This window comes from Eumetopias jubatus, unplaced genomic scaffold (genome assembly GCF_037043125.1).
Source record: "Eumetopias jubatus isolate StellerSeaLion01/CBP00866 unplaced genomic scaffold, mEumJub1_p1.0 scaffold_17, whole genome shotgun sequence".
In the NCBI taxonomy this organism is placed as follows: domain Eukaryota; kingdom Metazoa; phylum Chordata; class Mammalia; order Carnivora; family Otariidae; genus Eumetopias; species Eumetopias jubatus.
This window is the reverse complement of record NW_028274823.1, coordinates 34,337,017-34,361,215: the sequence shown is the minus strand read 5'-3', so window position 1 is coordinate 34,361,215 and position 24,199 is coordinate 34,337,017. Positions and strand designations below refer to the sequence as shown.

The 24,199-nt window shown below is 40.0% G+C and overlaps 1 protein-coding gene across 3 annotated transcripts in view; it reads left to right on the top strand.

Moving 5' to 3' along the window:
* PLCE1 (phospholipase C epsilon 1) overlaps window positions 1-24,199 on the top strand; it is a 289,717-nt gene that overhangs the window by 1,746 nt on the left and 263,772 nt on the right. The window lies entirely within an intron of this gene.

Genomic DNA, 24,199 nt, shown 5'->3' with positions numbered 1-24,199 from the left:
AAATGAAATACAAAGTGTTATAAAGGACACACATTATGTGGCCATATGTACGCTTACCAAGATATTGTTTGAAATTGTGATATATAGCAGGGTAGGTGCTTCTTTATTAACACATTAAACAGTGGCATTCAGTGAGGCGATAACTACTGTAATTTCTAAGTAGTGAGGAATGTCAGTAGGGAACAGTTTCCCTGAGACTTTCCCAGTTTAGCCCTGCAAATCCTACATCTAGGGAAACCCCCTCAGTCCTAAGCAGACCAGGGCAGTTGGTCAACCTAAATATAAATACTCTTTTAGGGTTTTGCCATGACTGTAATATATGGAAATATCTGTGATTTCTATCAGTGACAAGATCATAGGTGCTGCTCCTACTACTGAGTCTTATTGCCTATATTCATAACTGAAAGACATGCCATATGTCTCTCACATTCCAGTGTTTCACAATTCCTTAAGACCTGGCCTTGTGAATAAATACCCAGCCTAGAAAAACATCCCTTTTATTGAAACATAACTGGTGTATTTTTACTGTCACCATCATCAGTCACGGGAGCTGATACTGTGCATTTTACACGTACTAGACATTGGCTCACATGATTTACATACTTGATTTCATGCAGTCCTTTCAACTACCCTCTAATACTGGTATGATTATTAACCCCATTGTATTGCTAAGAAAACAGAGTCTCAGGGAAGTCATGTACCTGTCCAAGGTCACTTAACTGCTAAGTGGTATAGCTGGGATTGAACAGAAGAATTATGTTCATTTCAGAGTCTGTTGATTGAGTAACCACACTCATTGATGCTTCTGGACTTGGCTTTGTTCAGTGCGGCAGTTCTAACCTTGGTTCTGTGTTAGAACCACAGTGTCCAGGCCCCACTCCTGACCCTCTGAATCAGAATCGTTAGGGTCGAGCTCAGTATGAATGTTTTTTCAGAGATCCCCTGGGAATTCTGTGATTCTGTGGAGTTGAGAACCAGTGTCCAGGAGCTTTAACTGAGCTCTTTGTTCTTTGGTCGGGACATTTAAGGAATATTTGCTCTCTCCTAAAGACCCTGACCCTGCTTGGGCTGTCAGGAGTGGCAGGGCTGAGCTGAAAGCCTGCCTGAAAAGGGATGACCCACAGGCCCTTCTTTCTGTGCATTCAACCTACCATTCATCCAGCAAGTGTTTGCAGATTTGTTTTTGCCACCTCATCTGATTCTTCATAAAACCTGAGTCACAAGCAAGGTGATGTCAGCAACACACAGGTTCCCCAGCTCTTACAACTGAATTTTGTCCATGCAGGGAGAAAGGACCTCATCACAGTAATGTGTCTTTCCAATTAAAAAGGCAGGGATTTAAAAAATTCATGCACACCTGAAGTTGAATGTTAAGAATGCCACAGAAATTTAAATGCAGCAAAGGGAATGGGAACCGATTGGTTGAGAACCATTATCATAGGCCACCCCCCCACACACACACACGCACTTACACAGGCATGAAGGTCATGCGTCTGCTGTAAATAATTGCAGAATAATTTCTGGCATGACCATACTCGCTCTTCCAAATTCTGGAGCACTGCCCCTTCTCCTGAGAATGTTCATGGGTCCCAGGTCCCTAGTTCCAGTCTGCCCCTTTCTGTCAGTCGGAGGCCCTGGGATGGGTAGTTTCCAGTGAAAAGACCAAAGAGATGACGCAAATCATATCCTCCCTTCTTAGTCTCTGGAGGCTGGGAGAGGTTGCTACACCTCGGTCAGAGTGAACTCCAAGAAGTCCTCTCTCTTCTCTGACTGGGTTTCCAGGAGGCTGTGGGCATATTTATGAACCATTAAGATGAAGCTGGGGAAGGGGCTGACTGTCCTGTCCTTTCTGAAGGGAGAGTTCTGAAAGGGAGAGCCCTTTTTGAATAGTCAAACCATACCATGGCAGGAATGAATCAGTATTTTCTAAAGTATAGTATTCTTTCAGTGTCTCAGTTTTTAGTTTAGAGTCTGGTAGAAATCCTTCTCATTGGCACAGATGAATTTTAGCCCCTTCCCCCAACTCCCCTAAGTGGCTTCCTTCACCAGAACAATGCAGACCCTAATGTAATGCTCCTGTCCCTGACCATTTCACACATATCCATCCTGGTTCCCCAATCAGATAAGTTGATTAAGGGCAAGAAGTGGCCCTACCTTTTTTCTACTCTCCAAGATGCAAGCCTAATGCCAAGTATATAGAAAACAGGACAGTGTCATCTTAGGAACATGGTCTCTGGAGTCAGTCGGCCTGAATTGAAAGTCAACCGCTGTGAGTCCTCCATTTACTGCTGGTGTGACCTCCAGCAAGTTCTTTGACTTCTTTGTTTCTAATTACCTCATAAGTAAATTGGAGGTAATTGTATTATTAGGGGGTTAAATGGAATGGCCCTGTGAAGTTGACAGCACAGCATCTGGCAAGGAGTGGGAACCACTGTTCTCACTCTGGCAGTTTATCATATGCTTTGTCATGAACATGTCCCCACCTCCTTCTGCTTTTTGGAGCTTCTCCCATAGGGGAGTTTATGGTGGTGTGAATTTGAATGTCTGTCTCCCAGCCTATGATGTGGTAGCTTGTACAATCCTTCCTGCACATTTGAAGAATGTGTTGTGTGTCCAGTTAGTTCCTCTGCCTCCCATTGAAATTTTTTTCTTGTATGCCTTCGTCAGAATGACCCAATTAATTTATGTTTGCACAGCTGTGCAGAGAAGAATGGGAGACATTAATGAGGATTAATGCTTGCTGACTGACTAACCATATTGGTATCCTCCTCCCCTTGCATTGTGAGAAATGAAAACCCTAGCCCTTGTCCAGTTACAGCCACGCTCCTCCTGCTCTCCTGCTCTCCATTTATTGGCTTCACAAGATGGCAGATTTGGGCAAGTGGCTGAAGTCTCCAGGTTGAAAGTTGGTTAAGGGTGTTTTTCCTTTTAAAAAATCCTCTCCCTGCCTGAATTTTGCGGGGGAGTTTGGAGTACTCAGAGTTATTCTGAATATGAAGGACAAGAAGTTTCTGCCTGTCCTGGAATCATTCATGTAACCTGAGTTCCGTGTGCCTTGAAGGATGGAACGTGGAGGACGGGAGGGTGGCCGGGGCAGACGGGCCACAAGCTCCCATAACATCCCTTCATTTATGTCCCTGCCATGGTCTGCAAGAGGATTTACTGTCTAAGAATATGTACAGCAAAATAGAAAATAATGAAGTTTTATTTTTTTAAAAAATAAACTAAAGACTAGAAAAACTAAATTAAGAAGGAAATCAAACCAACCTCTGTGTTGCTAGTTCTTACTCTTCTTTCTCCCTTATAAAATATATCTTTCTTATTTACATTTTATTCTTCTCTTTAGCAGAGAGAGTTAAACTTAGGAGGCAATGAAAAATTTTTGAGTGTTTAACATAAATACCTTTGTCAGTATATATGTCTTTGAGTCCATATTTTCTCTGCTAGGTGTCAAGGCACCAACCAATAATAAATTCATCTTCCAAGCTGTAACTTTTAGGGATGATCAGATATCCATTGAGCCCTGCTGTCCAGTGTGGTAACAGATGGCTGCTGAAATAGCAACATGTTTTATTTTCTCCTCCAGAAATTTGGTCTCCCTACAGGTTGGGTACAGTGTGGACCTTGAAATAATTAAAATTTCACAGGGTGTGCAGGCTAAGCTAAAAGGCTGAGCTTGGTGGCATGCCAGGCCTCTTCTTCCATTACTAAGGGTTATGTCAAGTTCATGACATGGGTATAGGACGATGCTGGCCCCTTCCTGCTGAGCACAGTGAAAGGGAATCCAGATCCCGGACGGACAGCCCCTGCACAGTTTAGTCACGTCTGGTGCATCAGTGGAAAATGTGACAGGCTGTCAGAGGCCGACTCTGTGATGATTGGACGACTTTCCCTTATTAGCTGCATCGGGGCAGTTTAGGCTAAATTCATTTCCACATCTCTGTAGTTACACCAGCTCTTTGGCTAGGATTTTGCAAAAAAAAAAAAAAAAAAAAAAAAAAAGTAGTGAACATGAATAATGCTGACCCTGGACACTAATTTAAGGTGAATATATTCATGGCCACTGGTATTAAGATGGTAGCCTTGGGACAGTATCAGCACTAGGATTTTTTTTTTTCCTTTTCCCCAGATGTCCTGCGTAATAGGAATTAGCAGCTGGAAAGGCCTCATCCCTGGAAATGGGCCATGGTTAAAATGCGGTCTGAAAAGAATCGGAACCCATAGGCAAGGATAAGACCATCAGATGGAGTCCTGATCTAACGCACACCCTGTATTTTTACACAAGCTACCCATAGAATGGCCTCCTGTAGTCATGAGTGATAATACTGTCCCTCTTCCGTTGGTCCCTTCCCTGGGTGCTGATTCAAGTATAACAGTCCCCTTAGGGCTTATAGGCCTCCTGGAGTAGTGTGGAGGTTTCTTCCCCAGTGGCCACAGGATTTAGCATCAAGGACTGAAACATCATTGGGTGTGAGGGGTGACCATCCCCTGACCCTTACATGACTAGACTAACTCATGGCTCAGTCAGGGCCCTCCCTGGAAAACCTGTTCTGACAGTGGTACTGGGTCATTTTCTGGTCTTGATGAGCCTTATGACACCAGTATGGTGTTCTCTCTATTGGTTATTTTTTCTAGCAGCTGGCCTGGATGCATGTAGAGCCTCAGATTAAATACGGGTCCTGCAGAGCTCAGGCATCCAAATCCCTACCCTAACCAACATTCAGCCCCTGAGCCCGTGCCCCGTCCCTGTCATTTAGGCCATCACCCCTCAAACGCTCAGTCTTCAGCAACCCAGAGACATCATCATCTTTCAAGGGTAAGGAGAACCCATACTTTGAATCCCAATAGCAGAGCTCTTTGGAGGCAAGGAGAACTTCTTTGATTTCTTCTGTTTTTAATAGATTTATTGAGATATAATTTATATACCATACAGTTCACCTATGTAAAATGCAAAATCCAATTTTTTTTATATATTCACAGATATGTGCAACCATCACCACAATTTTAGAACATTTTCATCACCTCAGAAGGAAATCCTATACCCTCTACCTATCACCCTCCATTCTCCTCATCCCATCTCCCCTCCCCCACCCAGAAGCATCCACTAATCTACTTTGTGTATCTATAAATTTCCCTATTCTGGACCATCATATGAATGGACTCATATGGTATGCACACTTTTTTGACTGGCTTCTTTCACTTTGCATAATACATTTTACAATTTTAATGCCAGTGTAGTTAACATGACAGTATTTTTAAGATTCAAGGTACATCTGTACTGTAGCATGGATAAGTACTTTTTTTTTTTTTTTTACCTCTGAATAACACTCCATTCGTCTGAACATGTAACATTTTATTTATCCATTCATCAGTTGTTGGACATCAGATTCTTTCCACTTTTTGTCTGTTACAAATAATGCTGCTATGCACATCTATGTGCAAGTGTTTGTGTGGATATATGTCTTCATTTCTCTTGGGTACATATCCAGGAGTGGAATTACTGAGTTATATAACTGTGTTTAACCTTTTGAAGAACTGCCAGACTGTTTTCCAAAGCAGCCGCACCTTTTTGCATTCCCACTAGCAGTGTTTGAGTGTTCCAGTGTTTCTACATCCTGACCAATATTTCTTAGTGTCTGCCTTTTTGCTTATAGCCGTCCTAGTTGATATGAGGTGATATCTTATTGTACTTTTGATTTGCATTTTCCTGATAGCTAATGATGTTGAGCATCTTTTCATGTGCTTTTTGGCCATTTGTACCTCTTTGGAGAAATGTCTATTCAAATCCTTTGCCTATTTTCAAATTTCTTTTATTATTGAGTTATTTACATTACTGGATGTAAGTCCATTATCACATATATGATTTGCAATATGTGTCTGCGTGTGTGTGTGTGTGTGCGCGTGTGCGTGTGTGTATAGGTATAGGTATGAATGTGGATATAATAAATGCAAGTCAAGAAAGTAGCAAAGAAGGCTTATAATTTTAATGCACAGTGAAACTTGTTAAATATTTTCTTTGGACATTGATCTCATTCTCAGTCTTTTTCAAACTTATCCCACCAGCAACAACGGTTAAGTCAAATTTTTTATCTTCCTTCTCCCCCAAATTCTTTCCAAACTCCAGTCTGCATAGTTTCTCCCTCCTCTTCTGCCTAAGCTTGTATTATATAGGCCATTTTTCTATTTATCTAAATTCTGTGCCTCAGAGCGGTGGCTGGGAATCAGATTGTCATCTGCAAACTTGTGCATTACATGGAAGGCATCCAAGGCAGGACTGGTTGAGGAGGTCACCACTTTATAGTAATGTACTTCATTATGCACATGTGGTGGGACCAGGCCTAGGCAGAGGCAAGCAAGGTGCCTGGATGGCAACTTTTAAGGAGGCACTCAATCTCAGGGTCTCACAAGTGCCAACTGTCTACTTATCAGGGAGTACCTCCTTAAATTTTGAGCCCTAGGCAGCTCACTTGTCTCACCTTAGTCCTAGCCCTGGGTAGAAGATCTAAGAGAATCTGTGGTTTAGAAATGCCTGTCATCTTCTTAGCTCAGGAATGGCATTGACTAACCCCCCCCCCATACATTCATGCAGATATTGTTAAAATACTAGCTAAGAATGGTTCCTCATTTTTAAAGCATTAAAAAAAATCAAGAGAAGAATAATATTTCCTGGCACATAAAAATTATATGGAATTGAAATTTCAGTGTTCACATATGAAGGTTATTGGAACACAGCTGCATTCATTCTTTTTAATACTCGTATTTTCTGTAGCTGCTTTCTCCTTGTAACAGCAGAGTTGAGGAGCTATAATTGAGACTATATGGCTTGGAAAGACTAAAATATATTTATTATCTGGTTTAGAACATCCCTGTCTACCTGGCTAGTTTCTACCCATCCTTTAGTCCTGAGCTAAGATTTCACATCCTCTTGGTGGTCTTCCCTGCAGGCCCCTCCGCCACCACAGACCCCAGTCTAGAGTTTCACTGACAGTCAGTACTAACACATATTTCTTGAATGACTCCTTGACTTATAAATAAAGAAAGGCAGTTTGCACCCACTGCTGATTTCTCCTCTCCTTCCCCAGACCCAGTTCAGGCTTATTAGCTGGCTTCCCCCTGACCATCGAAGCTTGGAAACACTTCCTTTGAGCAATACCTAGGACAGAATCAGAATTTTTCATTGATATTCAGTCTTTTTCAGTCCTGTGAACCTAGAGACCCATGCCTGTCGCTTCCACAGACTTGGCCTGCAAGACAGAGAGGAGACATTTTTCCATCTCCTTGCCCCTGGCCCTCCATTCCAATTGGCTGCAAAAACCTCTGGGAAAGTTTCCAAATGTTTTGTGTTTACAAGGGGGGCATCTGAGACTGCTGTTATCTACAATGGGCCAGAAAGGAAAGAAGCCCCCTCCTCTCAAGATCCAGGAGCTCTGTCCCTGTCCTTCAGAACCCCCAGTCCTTACAGGCAGAGATTTCCACCAGGAACCAGAGGGAATCTAGCTTCTGTTTCTCAGTGGTGGTCGGGGATGGGGTTGGTGGTGAAGGGATAGGGGCAACATGCTGCACTGAGGAGATCATTCTTGAGTTTGGGAAGTATTTGGTCAGTTTCTTCAAGCCATTTGACCTCCAGTACTCTCAATAATAAACCTGAGGCAGCCCCCTCTCACACACCCCCCCCCAAAATAAGACCTAAGTATCAGTTCCCACTCTCCCATTAATTGGTTGTATGACCTTAAGCAAGCACTTCAGGACCTGAAATTTTTAGTTCCTTTGGGTATAAAACAAAGTGAGGGTAGGGGCGCCTGTTTGGCCAGTTGGTTAAGCATTTGAGTCTTGATTTCAACTCAGGCCATGATCTTGGGTCGTGGGATCCAGCCCTGCATCAGTCTCTGCGCTCAGCACAGAATCTGCTGGAGAGTCTTTCTCTCCCTCTCCCTTGGTCCCTCCCCCTGCTCATGCTCTCTAAATAAATAAATAAATACTTTAAAAAAAAAAAGCGAGGGCAGACTTGTATTCACTAACTGCTATGTGTCAGACATTGTTATTTGCATATATTAGTACATTTTAAGTTACACGTTTCTTCTTAACTCTGAAAGCCCAACAGTCTGTGATTTTCCTGATTTAAGTCTTGACTCTGGACTTATGGTTGAGTAAATATTCTACCTCCCCTCAGCAGTGCCTCCTGGAGATTTGATTTGGAGGGAACGTTGTCACTCTCCAGCATTTGCAGCAGTGGATGGGCATAGGAGAGATGCTTCTTCATCAGTGGCTGAGCCCTGAAATGCCTGTAGCAGTAAAACAGCAAGCACTTGGTGGGCTCTTACTGTGTGCCAGGCACTGGCTTTCCAGACATGACCAAGGTCACACAGTGTGAGGACTCCAACCTGGGTTGGGCTGCCTCCAAAGCCCATACTCATAACCACTCCTCAGAGGTCCTCTGGAAGATTCTGATGTAACTTATCCCTATAACTTGGCAGAGGTTCTGTTCCCTTATTACAGTGTGCAAATGTTGAGCTGGATGAGCCCTTAAGCTGTTTCTGTCTTCAAATGTGATCTGGGTGTGACCTTTGGATGAAATGGGAGACATGGGGAACAATACCAAATCTTAATGTGAGGGGTGTGTTGGCTATTGAAATGGCTAAGATTTATTTTTATGACTCAGCCTGCTAGGGGGAGGAAACCAAGCCCAAAGGTTTGAATTTTTTACTGAATTGCTGTAATTTAGAAGTACATTTTGAAAGTTTTATAAGTAAGCAAGAACAAAGTCCAAAGCAAACTGCACACATCTGACTCAGAATCTATAGCTTATTCATGATCATGCTGAAATGACCCAAACTGGTGGGAACGTAATTTAGTACTTTTCCATTTTATTCTAAAGTTTTCTGTGATCTTCAAGGGTTCTGACCAACTGACCTGAGTATGAAAAACATTACTCAGGAACATTTCTTTCCATAGTCACACCATTAAAATGAAGTTTTCACCTTCTTCACAGGGTTATGAGGCTGGAGAAAAAAATAGGACTGGTTGTGTAGTCAGATGCTTGGCAAACATTATAAAATGTCCCTGCAATTGTAACTTTTCTCCTCTTACTCCAGGCTCTGAGGCTTCAGCGTGAGGTACCTGGGGGAAAAGGGGATTCCGAAACTATTCTGGAGGCAGCAAAACAAAGCCGGAGTCAGCTGTTTCCTTTCTCAAATGTTGCAAGCATCCAGGGGAACCTGCTTACTGAAACCTGACCTTTTGGTTTCCCCATTGTGATGCTGGCCTAGTTTTCGTAACTTTATTTTCAACTTGAGATTAGGTGACTTTTATCACCGACACCTACTTCATCTTATCCCTGTGTTTTAATAAAATAAGGAATCAATTTGTCTGTATACCGTGGTGAGTAGCTTAACTGCAGAAAATTTAGCACCAAATTATAAACAGTGACACTTTAATAGTGAGTGTGGATGTGTCTCGAGAGCCAGCATGTGGGAGTTTGGCAGTTGGAAAACCCCATGGCTTCAGTTTTTCCAGATTGTGTACCCTTCCATCAAATAGTAATTTCTTAGCCTTGAAAAATTCTTCTAGAACAAGGGGAATGTTCATTTGAGCTCTAAATTGGTGAATCCAAAACTTGTTTAGTAGCAAATTCATTATTTTTCTCTTTAATGGGGCCAAATAAAATGGTCTCAGGCCCTGGATGGACCAGCAAGTTCTCCTTTTGATGGCCACATACCAAATAAGGGCACCATAATGTGGGTATGACTCTGCCATGACTAATATTTTGTGAGGGTAATGCCATTATTGTGGCAACCATATTTTCCAAATAAAAAGTTGGGAACTTTTTATTGAGAGGAGAAAGGGGCAGAATATTTGAAATTGAGACTGACTCAGGAAATCCAGAATGATTGGTCTTGGAGTTGCTGTTGATCACAATATAAAGGAAAAAGAATATGAGTGAATTAGAGCACATCTACTTTGTTGCTAGAAAAATCAGGGAGCTTCAAAATGAATGAGTTGGTAGTGGTAGTAAGTGTAAAGACAACACATTAGAAGCCCAGAACAGAATCCAGCAAATGTTTTCCTCAAAGTTTTTTGTTTTTCTGTATTTTTTCCAAGTATTTGGTAGCTACTGGGTTTTGGAAGTATATAGGTAGTAAATGGATTTCTTTGAGACATTAGGATATGCTCAGTTAAATAAGGGTTGTCCCTTTCTAAGAAATCACCTTGAAAGGCAGACTCCATTTTCCACTTGTGCCTCCATTATGCAAAAGGTCTTAATCCTTTGAGCTTGGATTGACATTTTAGAAACAGTCCTTTCAAGCATCCTAGCTAATGCTGGTTTAGGTCAATGTTGATGTATGACTTTGAAGGATAGGGTTGGTTTTATTAGGGGTCCTATAAATAGACTGGAGGTGAAAGCGGGTATCTGGAAATGTTTTGAGCAAAAGTAAAATTGTAAGTTCTACATACGACACAAACTAGAACACAAACTTAGTCATTGCTTCACGGTCTTGCTCAGTGTCAAGGGATGGTTCAGAGGTACCCATAAACCCATAATGCCCCTTTGGTTTGGACTCAGCCTTATGGGCACGAAGCTCATGCCAGAGGTGAGACTGAAATTTAGCTCCATCTCCCCAACCCTTTTTGGCCAGGTGCCCTGGTATAGATCACACCATGCCCAACCATACAAGGTGATCCTGGGGAGTTCCACGTGGAAGACAATCAGAAGAGCTACTGAAGACCAAAGCTACTAATGGATTTTTTCTTGGATTCATGTATAATGTACTCAGCACAGGGGAGTCCATTAAGTTCCAGTGGTCTGAAAGATAAACAAATAGTGTGAATGCTTTTTTAGGTAAATATAAACTAAGTATTTGGTAACTTCATGAACTACAGAATTCTCGAGCTAGAAGGCCCATCTTCTATAACCTTATTCACTCCCTCATTTTATGGATAAAGTAGCCACGTCCTTACACGGTGGAGATTACTTGACCAGATTCACATAGCTAATGATGGAAGACACAGAACTAGAATCTGGATCTTCATCTCTCAAATAAGTTAAAAATATATGATACAGCCTTTCACAAAGTAAGTGCTCTTATTACTGTCAGCTGATTCTGAACCCCAGTGCCTTTGGGGTTCCTGGGAGACATGGATTCCTGATATGGCACCTGCCCTGGCAGAGTTCATGGTGAATGGTGGAGGCCGATGTGCCTGTGCTGTCTTCCGTTTGTTCCACGGTTTTCCCGGATTGTAAATGACCACGGTTGGTGCATAGTTTATCAGCTTTTTTCTGTGTTCTCTAGTCCATTCCAGTTTTCACAGCTTATCCTATCTTCAGTTCTTTAAAAAGCTGGCTCATCTTGTTGCAATAACGTTGTCAGTTCTTTAAGTACTCCAAAGTGCCCTTTAAATTTGAATGTAGCCAAATTTTGTTGAGTTCATTTCTCCCCTTAGTCTAGTTTCTTTCCATCCTTCACTTGGCAGGTAGCTCCCTCTGGTTAATGACCAGTTCTTCAAAGCACATGGAGCAGCCGTGGGATCCCTCCCAGTCTCCCAGGAGGATATTTTCCCGTGTTCTTTTTCTCTTATTTATGGGAAGCAGAGCCAGTGAGAGACACTGAGCCCAGCAGGAGGGGCCAGACCGGCCCAAGGAATTGAGCCAGCAATCCCAGGCTCATAAAACATTAGCGGTGGAAGGGCTTTGGAGACTGTCAAGTCCAACTCTTCATTTTACAGAGAAGGAAACTGAGGCTCAAAGGAAGGCAGTGACTTTGCCCAGGTCTGCTCAGGCATCAGTTTCACAGCCAGACCTGGAGTCTGGGCTGCTCTCAAGCCAACTCTCCTGCCTTGTGACAGATGCCAAACACTATTTCTGACCCATAGGCAAGAAGCTGAATTGATTGTCTTATAACAGTTAAGTTATTCAAGGTATAAGGCTCCATAGTGGTTAAGTGAGCTTGGGAGCCAGATTGCCTATGTTCAAATCTGACTGTACTTAATCGCGTTGTGACCTCATGAAAGTTAATTAACTTCTCTGTGCTTCTATTTCCTTACCTCTAAAGTGGGGGTAATAATTTAACTTACTTCTTGGGATTGGTAGAAAGATTAATAGGTGGTTATATGTTAAATGTTAACATATGTTAACAAAAATGTTCTTAATTTTAAAGCATTTAGAACAGTACTTGGCACTGCTGTTATTTACATTTTGATTCTTTTTTAAGATTTTATTTATTTATTTGACAGAAAGAGAGCACAAGTGGGCAGAGCAGCAGGCAGAGGGAGAGGAGAGGCAGGCTCCTGCTGAGCAGGGAGCCCGACGCGGGGCTCGATCCCAGGACCCTGGGATCATGACCTGAGTCGAAGGCAGCCACTTAACCGACTGAGCCACTCAGGTGCCCCTTCTTTTTGATTCTTAAGCCTCAGTTTTTAACCAAAATTCTGTGTTATCTTCCCTATAAATACAAAGTTTTCTCTAGGAACCCTGATGTAATAAGTCTAAATTGTGGGATATAGTCTCCAAGTGCTGTGAGAGTGGCAGGAGGGTTTGTGTAGTCTGAGAAGGCTTCCTGGAGGAGGTGGGATATCATTTGACTTCTGTCAGGAGTTAGGATTCTTCTGCCTGCAGTGGGCAAAATGTTCCATCATAAAAAAATTGACCACCTGTCTCCCTTGCAGAAGTCCACCTTTGGTTTACTCCAAATGTAATGTTGATTTCAGAGGCCTTCTGCCATCTTGCCTTAGCCATTTTTCCCAAAGGAAATTGCTTCATATAAAATTTAAAGTGACATAATTTCTCTCAATACAATAGGAATTTTCCTGTTTTATTTTCAAAGCACCTTTTGTGAAAATTGCCTTCTACACTTTGCAAAAGGTTGTTGGCAACATCTGTTGATGTAAAGCAAAAAGGACTGCTTTGTTTGTTTGTTCATTTGGCTTTTAGTAATGAAATAAACACCCATCTAACTTACCATCTAAAACTAAAGCTAGGAAAACCCTACATCTAGCCTATGAGTCCCCTCTCTTGGCTCTCCCAACCTCAGTCTGTCCAGGCACCATCACCTGAATCCTGTTTCCATCATTCCCTTACTTTCCTTTGTTTGCAATGTTGTTGCAGCTACATGTATGCTTAAGAACTATATATTAATACTAAATGTCACCGCATTTTATACTTTAAAATTGTTAATTATTGTATGTCACATGATCTTTACCTTAATATAAAAAAACTATGCATTTTTTAAAAAACAAAACAAGCAATCATGGGGGAAAAAGAGGCAAACCAAAAACAGACTCTTAACTATAGAGAACAAATTGATGGTTAGCAGAGGGGAAGGTGGGTGGGGGGGTGGATGAAATAGGTGATGGGGATTAAGGAGTGCATTTGTTGTGATGAGCACCAGGTGTTGTATGGAAGTGTTGGATCACTTTATTATACACCTGAAACTAATATTGCACTATGTTAACTAACTGGAATTTAAACAAAAACTAAAATAAAATAATAAAAAAATTTTTAAATTTAAAAAATAACAAAACTATACATTTTAGTTTTAGTTGTTTTGAACTTTTCATAAAGGCACAGTATGTGTAAGTTTACTTTTTATGCAATATTATATTTCGGAAGTTTTATTTATACTGTTGAATGTTGTTTTAGATTGTTTTGATTCCTGTATAACATTCCTCTGTGTACATGTAGCATAGCTTCCTCATGCATTCTCCAGTTGATACACATTTAGATTGTTTTTATGTTTGTACTATTTTAAACAGTCCTTCCATGACTGTTTTTGTCTATGTTGCCTGTTATACATGTCCAAAATTTTCTCTTGGAAATATACCGAGGAATAGAATTGCTGAAACATAGGGTATGTGAATATTCAATTTGGAAGATAGTGGTAAACTATTTCCTAAAGTGGCTGCACCAATTTAGACTATATGCCCTGCCCCTCCCCCACACCCCCTTGACATATAAAAGATTCTCTGAATCTGCATCCTCTCTAATACTTGATATATTCCAACTTATTTTTGCACAATCAAGCAGGTTTAAAAACATTTCTCTGGGGTTAATTTGGCATTTTCCTGATCACTAGTAATGTTAATCATATCTTTACATTGTCATTGTTTTTTTGTTTGTTTGTGTTTTTTTTAAAGTAGCCTCTACACCTAGCATGGAGCCCAACAGGGGGCTTGAACTCACGACCCTAGATCGAGAACTGAGCTGAGATCAAGAATCAGACACTTAATCAACTGAGCTACCCAGGCACCCCATCATTGTTTCTTTTTCTATGAAATGTCTTAGATCTTTTGCCCATTTTCTGTTGGGTTACTTGTGCTTCTGATTGATTTGTAGTTCTTTATATATTCTTGATACCTGTTTTTGTTTGTATTGCTGATATTTTTTCCCAGTTTTAAATTTTTTTTGTAAAATTAATTTTGATAAAATTTTTAATTTTAATAGTCAAATTTATTGAAGTTTTATGGTTGGTGCCTTTTGTTTTTAAGAAACTTTTCTCTACCTGTAGTCTAAAAGATATTCATTTGTATTTTCTACTAGGAGGTTTTTTTTTTTTTTTGACAATTTAATTCCCTAGTCTGTTTAAACCCTTGATTTTGTATGTGGTGTGAGGCAGAGATCTCACTTTATCTGTTTTCATATCAATATCCATTTCCAGCTCTAATCTGACATGCCTCTCTTGTATATCAAAGTTCCATACGTGCATCAGTCTTCTCTCAGCTCCTAACCTAGTTCTTCGGTTAGTTTATCCATCACTGTGCTAATAACTTTAGGATGTATAACAGCTTCTTTTCAGAATCCTTAGTATTCTTGGCCCTTTACTTTTTTCTATCATGATGATGATGATGATGGTGATGATGATGATGATGATGACTGATGACTGAAGCATCACATGCTTACAGAGAAATATGCAAACAATACAAAGTGAAACACAGTGATGTAATTGGTACCAAAATCAGCAAATGGAACGTTAGCACCCCAGAAGTCTTCCTTGTATCCTCCTTCAGTCTCTCTTTCTCTGTCCCCCCAAAGTAACCAGTCTTGTCTTCTAATGGGATACATTTATTTGGCCTATTTTTGAACTTCATATAAATGAATTCATAATAGGTACTATTTTGTATGTTTTCTTCCCCCAGCATTATATCTGTGAAATTCATCCATGCAGTCATAGTTTGTGCATTCTCATTGCTACTTACTATTCCGTTCCATTTCATAAATATCCTACTCTTTATCCTATTCTTTATCCACTCTCCTGTAAGGATCATTTGAGTTGTTCCCAGTTTGAAGCTATTATGAATAGTACTATTCTCTTCCCTGCCAGCCTCCAAGCCCTTGCCTGGGTTGATTCCGTCTTCCTGTCATTCTTCCATTCCCTCCACTACTTAAGACCCTGGCCATTTTACAAAATCTTGGTAAGTATTGCCCATCCCTTTTGTGAATCTTTCGTAGACCATTCCAGTATACCAAATTATTCTCTGTCAGGGCATCTAACTTTGCAGCCCATGAGTTGAACCCTAAGTGCAATACTTGGAAGGTTTTTTGCAAAAGAGGAAGAAGGAGGAGGAGGAGGGGAAGAGAAAGGAGTTTTACAAAGCAATTAGTATCTAGCAGATAGGAACTAATTGGGTCTAACTACTTGCCAAGGAGGAATTTGAAGAATTTTTTCCTAAACATGTAAACATTGAGTTCACTTGTAGTTGTATGCAAGGAAAGGATGGAGTAGAAGGCTTCCAAGAGTTTGCGTAAGTCAAAGAGATAATTGGATAACCAATTTCCATTTCATCCTTCTTCAGAAGAAAGTGTAGGCCAGGTTCATAGCATGATGTAATGGAGAAAATGACCAAGGTTGTTAATGACTTATATGCTTCTACCCTTAACTATTGCCAGTTTATGGGATAGGATACTTAGAAGAAGTTGAAACAGATTATTAATATTTAGTTGACTTTAATGCTGTCAGATGACTAGGTAATGGAAACTTGTTGAAAAGATTTCCTCAACTACTTTTTCAGATTAGGGACTTTGGGGAAAAAAGGCTCTGTGAATTAGTAGTGGCTTGAAATGTGTCATTTTCTTACTAATGGGACAAGGATCTGAATACATTTAATTAGAATATGCAAAACAAAATCCAAACCAAACAAATAAAAATAATGTGATGCTGATTTGTTCAAACAAGTAAGGATGTTCACACTCAAATTGGATATGGCATTTGAACAGTCTTACGTTCATTCATTTATTCAACAACTATTTATCAAGCACCTGCTACTATGTGCAAGCTATTGTTAAGGAGCTAGAGAAACAGTGAACAAAACAGAAACATCTCTGCACTGTTGAAATGTGTTAGTTGGGACATAGGTTCTCTGTCTTTAACAGTGACCAAAAATAAAAGTGACTTAAGTAAAATAGACGTATTTTTTTTAATCACTTAGGAATGATCTGTAGTTATTTGGAAATTTTATCCTACAACATCACCCAGGGACCCAGGCCCCTTCTGGTATATTTCTCTTATCCACATGGTCTGGATGGCTCAACATTGCATCCATGTTCTCAATGGCAGGAAGAAGAAAAGGAGGAAAAAATGTCATGCCTAGTCCTTTTAGAGGATACACGCCAGAGGTTGTCCACATCACTTTCTAAAGCATTCCATTGGCCGGAATTTTGTTACATGGTCACTTCATAGCTCCAAGGGAAGCTGGAAAATAGAGTCTGGTTCTGAAAGATCATAGACACAGATAAATTCAAGGGCGTTATGTCTATGGGAGAATGTATACTGGAGGAATAGTAGTCTCTGCTACATTCTAGTACAGGGAAAAACACATTAGACAAAAAACAAATATAGTTAGATGATATATGATAAAATCAACATATAGAAATAGAGGATAAGGGAGAAGGAAAGAGATGCTAATATGTAATTCTCACATTTCTAAATGTTTCTAAGCTCACAGACTTACAAAGTTACTTAGAAGAAATTGAAATCATAATTGCAGTAGAGAATCACAGTTTTTCATGAGTAAGAATCATGCTTTAAGATTTTGCTAGCTGCCTTGGCTTATCCGGGTAATCGAACTTCTGCTCCATCGTTGTAGCTCATTGTAAAAGAACCTGATCCTTCCGAAAAACAACTGTGTTCATCAGAAGGATATGTCATTCCATAAATCTTGGAGATGAGCATATGCATCCCAGAACAAGCCAGAAATTTCTGACTATATGGTGAAACGTTGGGCAGTGCTAGAGATCAGTGGGCATTATGAAAGTATATTCTTCATCATGAGACCACTAAAATGAAACTTAAAGTCACCATTAGTAAAATAAACCTGGATAGAGAAATTGAAATGTGCTGGGACTGAATGGAGTCCATAGTGCTTGAAGATCTCTCAGCGTGTCAAACATCATTATTCTCATCAACATGACAAAAATTGAACAGTGACAAGCAAACCACCAGTCACTAGTAGGCTTATGGTCATCTGACTCACTTCTTGAATGCCTTTGTTTATATTTTTATATATTATCTCCCTGACTAAGGCATTAAATTAAAAAAAAAAGGTAATACACATTTCTTATAAAGAAAAAATGGTGTGTAAAATCTTAAACGTGATGGATTTTTCCTTCCCCAACCTCCCCCACCCGTTTTACCCCCAAATTAACAGTTTGTTAACTGCTCCAGACCTTTTCCTAAGAATTCTATATAGATTTTAAGCTTCTTGTTTAACTCTGTAACTCTTTCTACCTGGAAGAGTGCTTTGCTCAGAACGGGTTCTCTGTACATATTGACTGATTTGATTAGTGATTGATTGAATAGAGTTCAGGAGGGAAAATGCCCAAATGGAAACCTAGAGGCTTGTGGGAAACCAAGAGCAATATTTTCAAAGTTGCCTTTAACAAGAAATATTGCTAATAACCTTTTAAGGAACACTCTGAATGCTATTTTTCTACTCCCTCCTTCCCCCTTAGCACAAAATCATGAAGACATCATAAACAAAAGCTTGAGAAAAGCAATGTGTGATTCCCTTCCCACATCCTCCCTGTTAGTGAAGAGCGTGTGGAAGGAGGAGGTGGGCACGGCGGGAGAGGGGCCCTAGCAGAAGATAAATCTCTAACTCTGTACCGGCTGACTCTAAAATTTGCTGTGGGGTGTTTTTATTGGCAATCTCTTTTACAGATGTTTTCAGAGAAAGTTGAAATTATGCTGGTAAAAACACATCTACACTCTACATTGCAATTTAAACATATTGTATTTTATGTCCTCAAGCAAAAGGGCTGGGAACTCTTCCTCCTCCTCCTCCTCCTCCTCCTCTTCTTCTTCTTCTTCTTCTTCTTCTTCTTCTTCTTCTTCTTCTTCTTCTTCTTCTTTTCTTTTCCTCCCTCTCTCTTTTTCTTTTTAATTAAAAAAGGAAATGGACCAAAGAAAGTTCAAAGAGTCTTTTCCTATCTGGACTGAAATATTAGTTATTGCTTTGGGAATAAAGGTAGTGAGCATGATGTCTCATTTCTAGTTAACTAGTAGTTGCCTTTAAATATAAAAAACAATGACTTTGGAAGACTAAAAAATATATAGTTTTAAGGTGTGATTCATATTATTTCCCCAAGGTTTCATTTTTATTTTATTATCCTCCAACTCCATGACTAAACATTTATTTGGCACTTGCAAACTGAAGAAGTCTGGGCTGCAATAAGCCATTTGCTGTATCTGATTAATTGCCATGGATATGCCTTTCATTCCTCCCAGTGAACCTGAAGTGTACTTTCTTGAGGAGTGCTTTCTGAAGGGAAAACTTTTGGAAGGCCCTCCATTTCTCTGAGTTTTCATAATAGTGGAATGTGTTATACAGGCAGCTGAGTGAGCAGTTAAGAGCGAGGCTCTGGAAGCAGGCCCTGTTCCACCGTTAACTCACAGTGGAGCCTTCAGCAATTTACTTGATCTCCTTAAGACTTAGTTTGTCTCACCTGTAAAATGAGAATAATGGAAATACCACTTAATTCAGAGAGTCATGAGGTTGGATATCTGAAAAAGCACTAAACATAGCACGTGGTAATTGTCCCAACAGATTTCAGTGGCTGCTATTGTGATTATGACCTCTCTTTCTGACTGTCACTGCTACTCCTAATGGACTGTGAAGCCCCGTGGTAGAGGAATATGCTGTGTCTGAGGAAATAGTGTGCACATTACTGGTATCTTACGTAGCGCATGTGACATTTTTACCCTGTTAAATGGGAGTCATTTATAGCCTGTTGCTGATCCTAGATTGTAGCCCTCCTGACCCGCTCCTACGCACTAGCTTTTGCATTGCATCTATCAGTAGACCCTCAGGATGGCTTGCACTGAGCAGGTCCTCAAGAAGGATCTATCTATCTATCTTTCTTTCTTTCTTTCTGCCTGCCTTCCTGCCTTCCTTCCTTCCTTCCTTCCTTCCTTCCTTCCTTCCTTCCTTCCTTCCTTTTTGAGAGGGAGAGAGTGGGTGGGGGGTGAGGAGCAGAGGGAGAGGGAAAGCGAGAATCTTAAGCAGGCTCCACACCCAGCATGGAGCCCAGTGCAGGGCTCAGTCTCACAACCCTGAGATCATGACCTGAGCAGAAATCAAGAGTTGGACACATAACTGACTGAGCCATCTAGGCACACCTCAAGAAGAGTTTCTTGAATTGCACTGGGAAATTCTAGGTGGAAGCTGGGCTCCAGCCTGCACCAGAGTAGAGGCTCTGTCTTAGAAATATCCTTACAACTGTTGAATGAAGGCCGGGGATAGGGCTTTAGAATTTCACATTCCAACCCGGAACTGGGGCTGCCAAGGTGCTAGTCACCGTAGTAAGAGCCAGCCTTCCAGTCTCTGAGTAAAGTGAAAAGTAGAGCAGATTTGGGAAGCAGAAGTTAGTCTCTTTTACAGGATGGCCAGATTGGTTTGTTTGTTTGTTTCTTTCTTTCTCTTTCTTTCTTTCTTTCTTTCTTTCTCTTTCTTTCTTTCTTTCTTTCTTTCTTTCTTTCTTTCTTTCTTTCTTTCTTTCTTTCTTTCTTTCTTTCTTTCTCTTTCTTCCTTCCTTCCTTCCTTCCTTCCTTTCTTTTTCTTGCTTTTTTTTAACTAAATATTTTTAATTCAAAAAGTAAATGGACAGAACTTGAGATTCAGATTTATAAGTTGCCATAATCCAGGTTGAAGAAACAGGCAGTAGGAGTGTCCATACAAATGATCAAATCATCAAGGGAAAAATGCAAGTCTGAGAGTCTCAGGATATAATTAAGAAAGTCTTAGAACATGAGGGGTGGGAATGGTCAGCTCCAAGGACTTCAACTGTAGATGATGTCAACCTTGCTGATCTTTCCAGCCAACAAGGATGAAATCAAATCTAAGTAAAATGAAAAATGCAAAATCTCTGTCCAGTCTATAAATGAAGAGGTGGCAGATCCTCCCTGCTAACCCTGGGCTCCAGGAAGCGTTTGGGGAGAAAGAGACCATGCTAAATCCAACAAATTGTTCCCTTCTGCTGGCCAGTGCTCCTTCCCCCAACTCATCTCCACTAAATCTTTGATTTCCTTCTTCCCCTCAGACCTCTGCTATTCTGGGATTTCAGTTAACAACTCCAAATATCCTCAGAGAGGAGTTAATATGGTGAAGTAGTAGGGGGACCCTGAGCTTGCCTCATCCCTCCAACACAGCTAGATCAACATCCAGCTATTTTGAACAACTAGAAATGCAATCTGAGGATTAAGAAAACAGTCTGTGTAGTTGAAAGGAGAGAACATGGCAGATGTGAGGCTTATCTTAACAAATCAAAGCACACCTAGTTAAAGGTCCAAACACTCCCCACTACAAACAAGGAGGACCTCTGTAGAGGACAGAGCAGTGGGAAAGAGCAGCCAAAACACAACAGCGGAGTGTACAGAGCATACACCAGAAACACTTCCTGAAGTTTTTGTTGTTGTTTTTTCTTTTTCTTTCTTCTTTTCAGGACAAAATGATGAGACAGAGAAATTCACCCCAAAAGAAAGAACAGAAGGTAGTACTCACAGGCAGGGATTTAATCAATACAGATATAAGTAAGATGTTTGAACTAGAATTTTAAAAAATGGTTATAAAGATACTAGCTGGGCTTGAAAAAAACATGGAAGACTCTAGAGAATCCCTTATTGTAGAGATTAAAATCTAGTCAGGCTGAAATTAATAATGCTAAAACTGGGATGCAGTCCCAAGTGGAGGCCGTAAAAATGAAGATGATTGAAGCAGAAGAGCAAATCAGTGATATAGAAGATAAAACTATGGGGAAAAAAGTGAAGCTGAGAAGAGGGAAAGAAAACTATTAGATCATGAAGGTAGACTTAGGGAACTGAGTGGTTCTGTAAAGTGCAATAATATCCAATATAGGAGTCCCTGTAGAAGAGCGGGAACAAGAGGCAGAAGGTTTCTTTGACAAAATTATAGCTGAGAAATTCCCTAATCTGGGGAAGGAAACAGGCATTCAAGTCCAAGAGGCAGAGAGAATTCCCTTCAAAATCAACAAAAATAGATCAACACCTGGACATATTACAGTGAAACTTGCAAATTACAAAGATAAAGAGAAAATCCCAAAAGCAGCTTGGGACAAGAGGCCCTTAACCTACAAGGGTAGACACATAAGGCTGGCAGCAGACCTGTCCACAGAGACCTGGCAGGCCAGAAAGGACTGGCATGATATATTCAACATGCTAAATGGGAAAAATATGCAGACAAGAATACTTTATCCAGCAAGGCTGTCATTCAGAATAGAAGGAGAGATAAAGAGTTTCCAGGACAAACAAAAACTAAAGGAATCTGTGAACACTAAACCAGCCCTGCAAGAAATTTTAAAGGGGACCTTTGAGTGGAGAGAGAGACCAAAAAGGAACAAAAACCAGAAAGGAACAGAGACAATCTACAGGCAATACAATGGCACTAAATTCATATCTTTCAGTAATTACTCTGAAAGTAAATGGAGTAAATGCTCCAATAAAAGACATAAGGTATCAGAATGGATTAAAAAACAAGACCCATTGATATGCTGCTTATGAGAGACTCATTTTAGACCCAAAGACACCTGCAGATTGAAAGTGAGGACATGGAGACCATTTATCATGCTAATTGACATCAAAAGAAAGCTGGAGTAGCCATCCTTATATCATACAAACTAGATTTTAAACCAAAAACTGTAATCAGAGATGAAGAAGGACACTGTATTATAATAAAGGGGTCTATCCAATAAGAAGATATAACAATTATAAATATTTATGCCCCTAACATGGGAGCAGCCAAATATATAAATCAATAACAAAATTAAAGAACTCATTGATAATAATACAATAATAGTAGGGGACTTTAACACCCCACTCACAGCAATGAACAAATCATCTAAGCAGAAGATCAACGAGGAAACAAGGGCTTTGAATGATACACTGGACCAGATGGACTTCACAGATATACTCAGAGCATTTCATCCTAAAGCAGAATACACATTCTTTTCAAGTGCACATGTAAATTCTCCAGAATAGGTCACATACTGGGTCACAAATCAGGTTTCAACTGGTACAAAAAGATTGAGATCATACCATGCATATTTTCAGACCACAGTGCTATGAAGCTTGAAGTCAACCACAAGAAATTTGGAATGACCACAAATACATGAGGTTAAATAACATCCTACTAAAGAATGAATGGGTCAACCGGGAAATTAAAGAAGAATTAAAAAAAAAAATACATTGAAGCAAATGAAAATGAAAACACAACAGTTAAAAACCTTTGGGATGCAGCAGAGGTGGTCCTAAGAGGGAAGTATACAGCAATAACAGGCCTTCCTCGAGAAGGAAGAAAAGTCTCAAATACACAACCTAACCTTACATCTAAAGGAGCTGGAAAAAGAACAGCAAATAAAACCTAAATCCAGCAGAAGAGAAAATAAAGATTAGAACAGAAATCAATGATATAGAAATTTAAAACAACAACAAAATAGAACAGAGCAACAAAAGTAGGAGCTTGTTCTTTGAAAGGATTAATAAGATTGATAAACCCCTAGCCAGATTTATCAAAAAGAAAAGAGAAAGGACCCAAATAAATAAAATCATGAATGAAAGAGGAGATAATCACAATTAACACTGAAGAAATACAATTATATGAAAATATTATGAGCAATTATATGCCAACAAATTAGGTAATCTGGAAGAAATGGATAAATTCCTAGAAACATATCAATGACCAAAACTGAAACAGGAAGAAATAGAAAACCTGAACAGACCCATAACCAACAAAGAAATTGAATCAGTCATCAAAAATCTCCCAACGAACAAGAGTCCAGGGCCAGTTGGCTTCCCAGGGGAATTCTACCAATCATTTAAAGAAGAATTAATACCTATTCTTCTGAAACTGTTCCAAAAAATAGAAATGGAAGGAAAACTTCCAAACTCATTTTATGAGGCCAGCATTACCTTGATCCCTAAAACCAGACAAAGACCCCACCAAAAAGAATTACACACCAATATTCCTGATGAACATGGATGCAAAAATTCTCACCAAGATACTAGCCAGTAGGATCCAACAGTATATTAAAAGGATTATTCACCACGACCAAGTGGGATTTATTCCTGGGCTACAGGTGTGGTTCAACATCTGCAAATCAATCAATGTTATACATCAGATTAATAAAAGAAAGGATAGGAACCATATGATCCTCTCAATAGATGCAGAAAAAACATTTGACAAAATACAACATCCTTTCTTGATAAAGACCTTCTACCATGTAGGGATAGAGGGAACATACTTCAACATCATAAAAGCCATATACAAAAGACCCACAGCAAATATCATCCTCAACAGGGAAAAACTGAGAACTTTTCCCCTGAGGTCAAGAACACAACAGGGATGTCCACTCTCACGACTATTGTTCAACATAGTACTGGAAATCCTGGCCTCAGCAATCAGACAAAAAGAAATAAAAGGCATCCAAATTGGCAAAGAAGAAGTCAAACTTTCACTCTTCACAGACGACATGATACTCTATGTAGAAAACCCAGAAGACTCCACCAAAAAATTGCTAGAACTGATAACAGGAATCCAGCAAAGTCACAGGATACAAAATCAACACATGGAAGTCTGTTGCATTTCTATACACTAACAATGAACCAGCAGAAAGAGAAATTAAGGAATCAATCCCATTTACAATTGCACCAAAAACCATAAGATACCTAGTAATAAACCTAACCCAAAGAGGTAAAAGGTT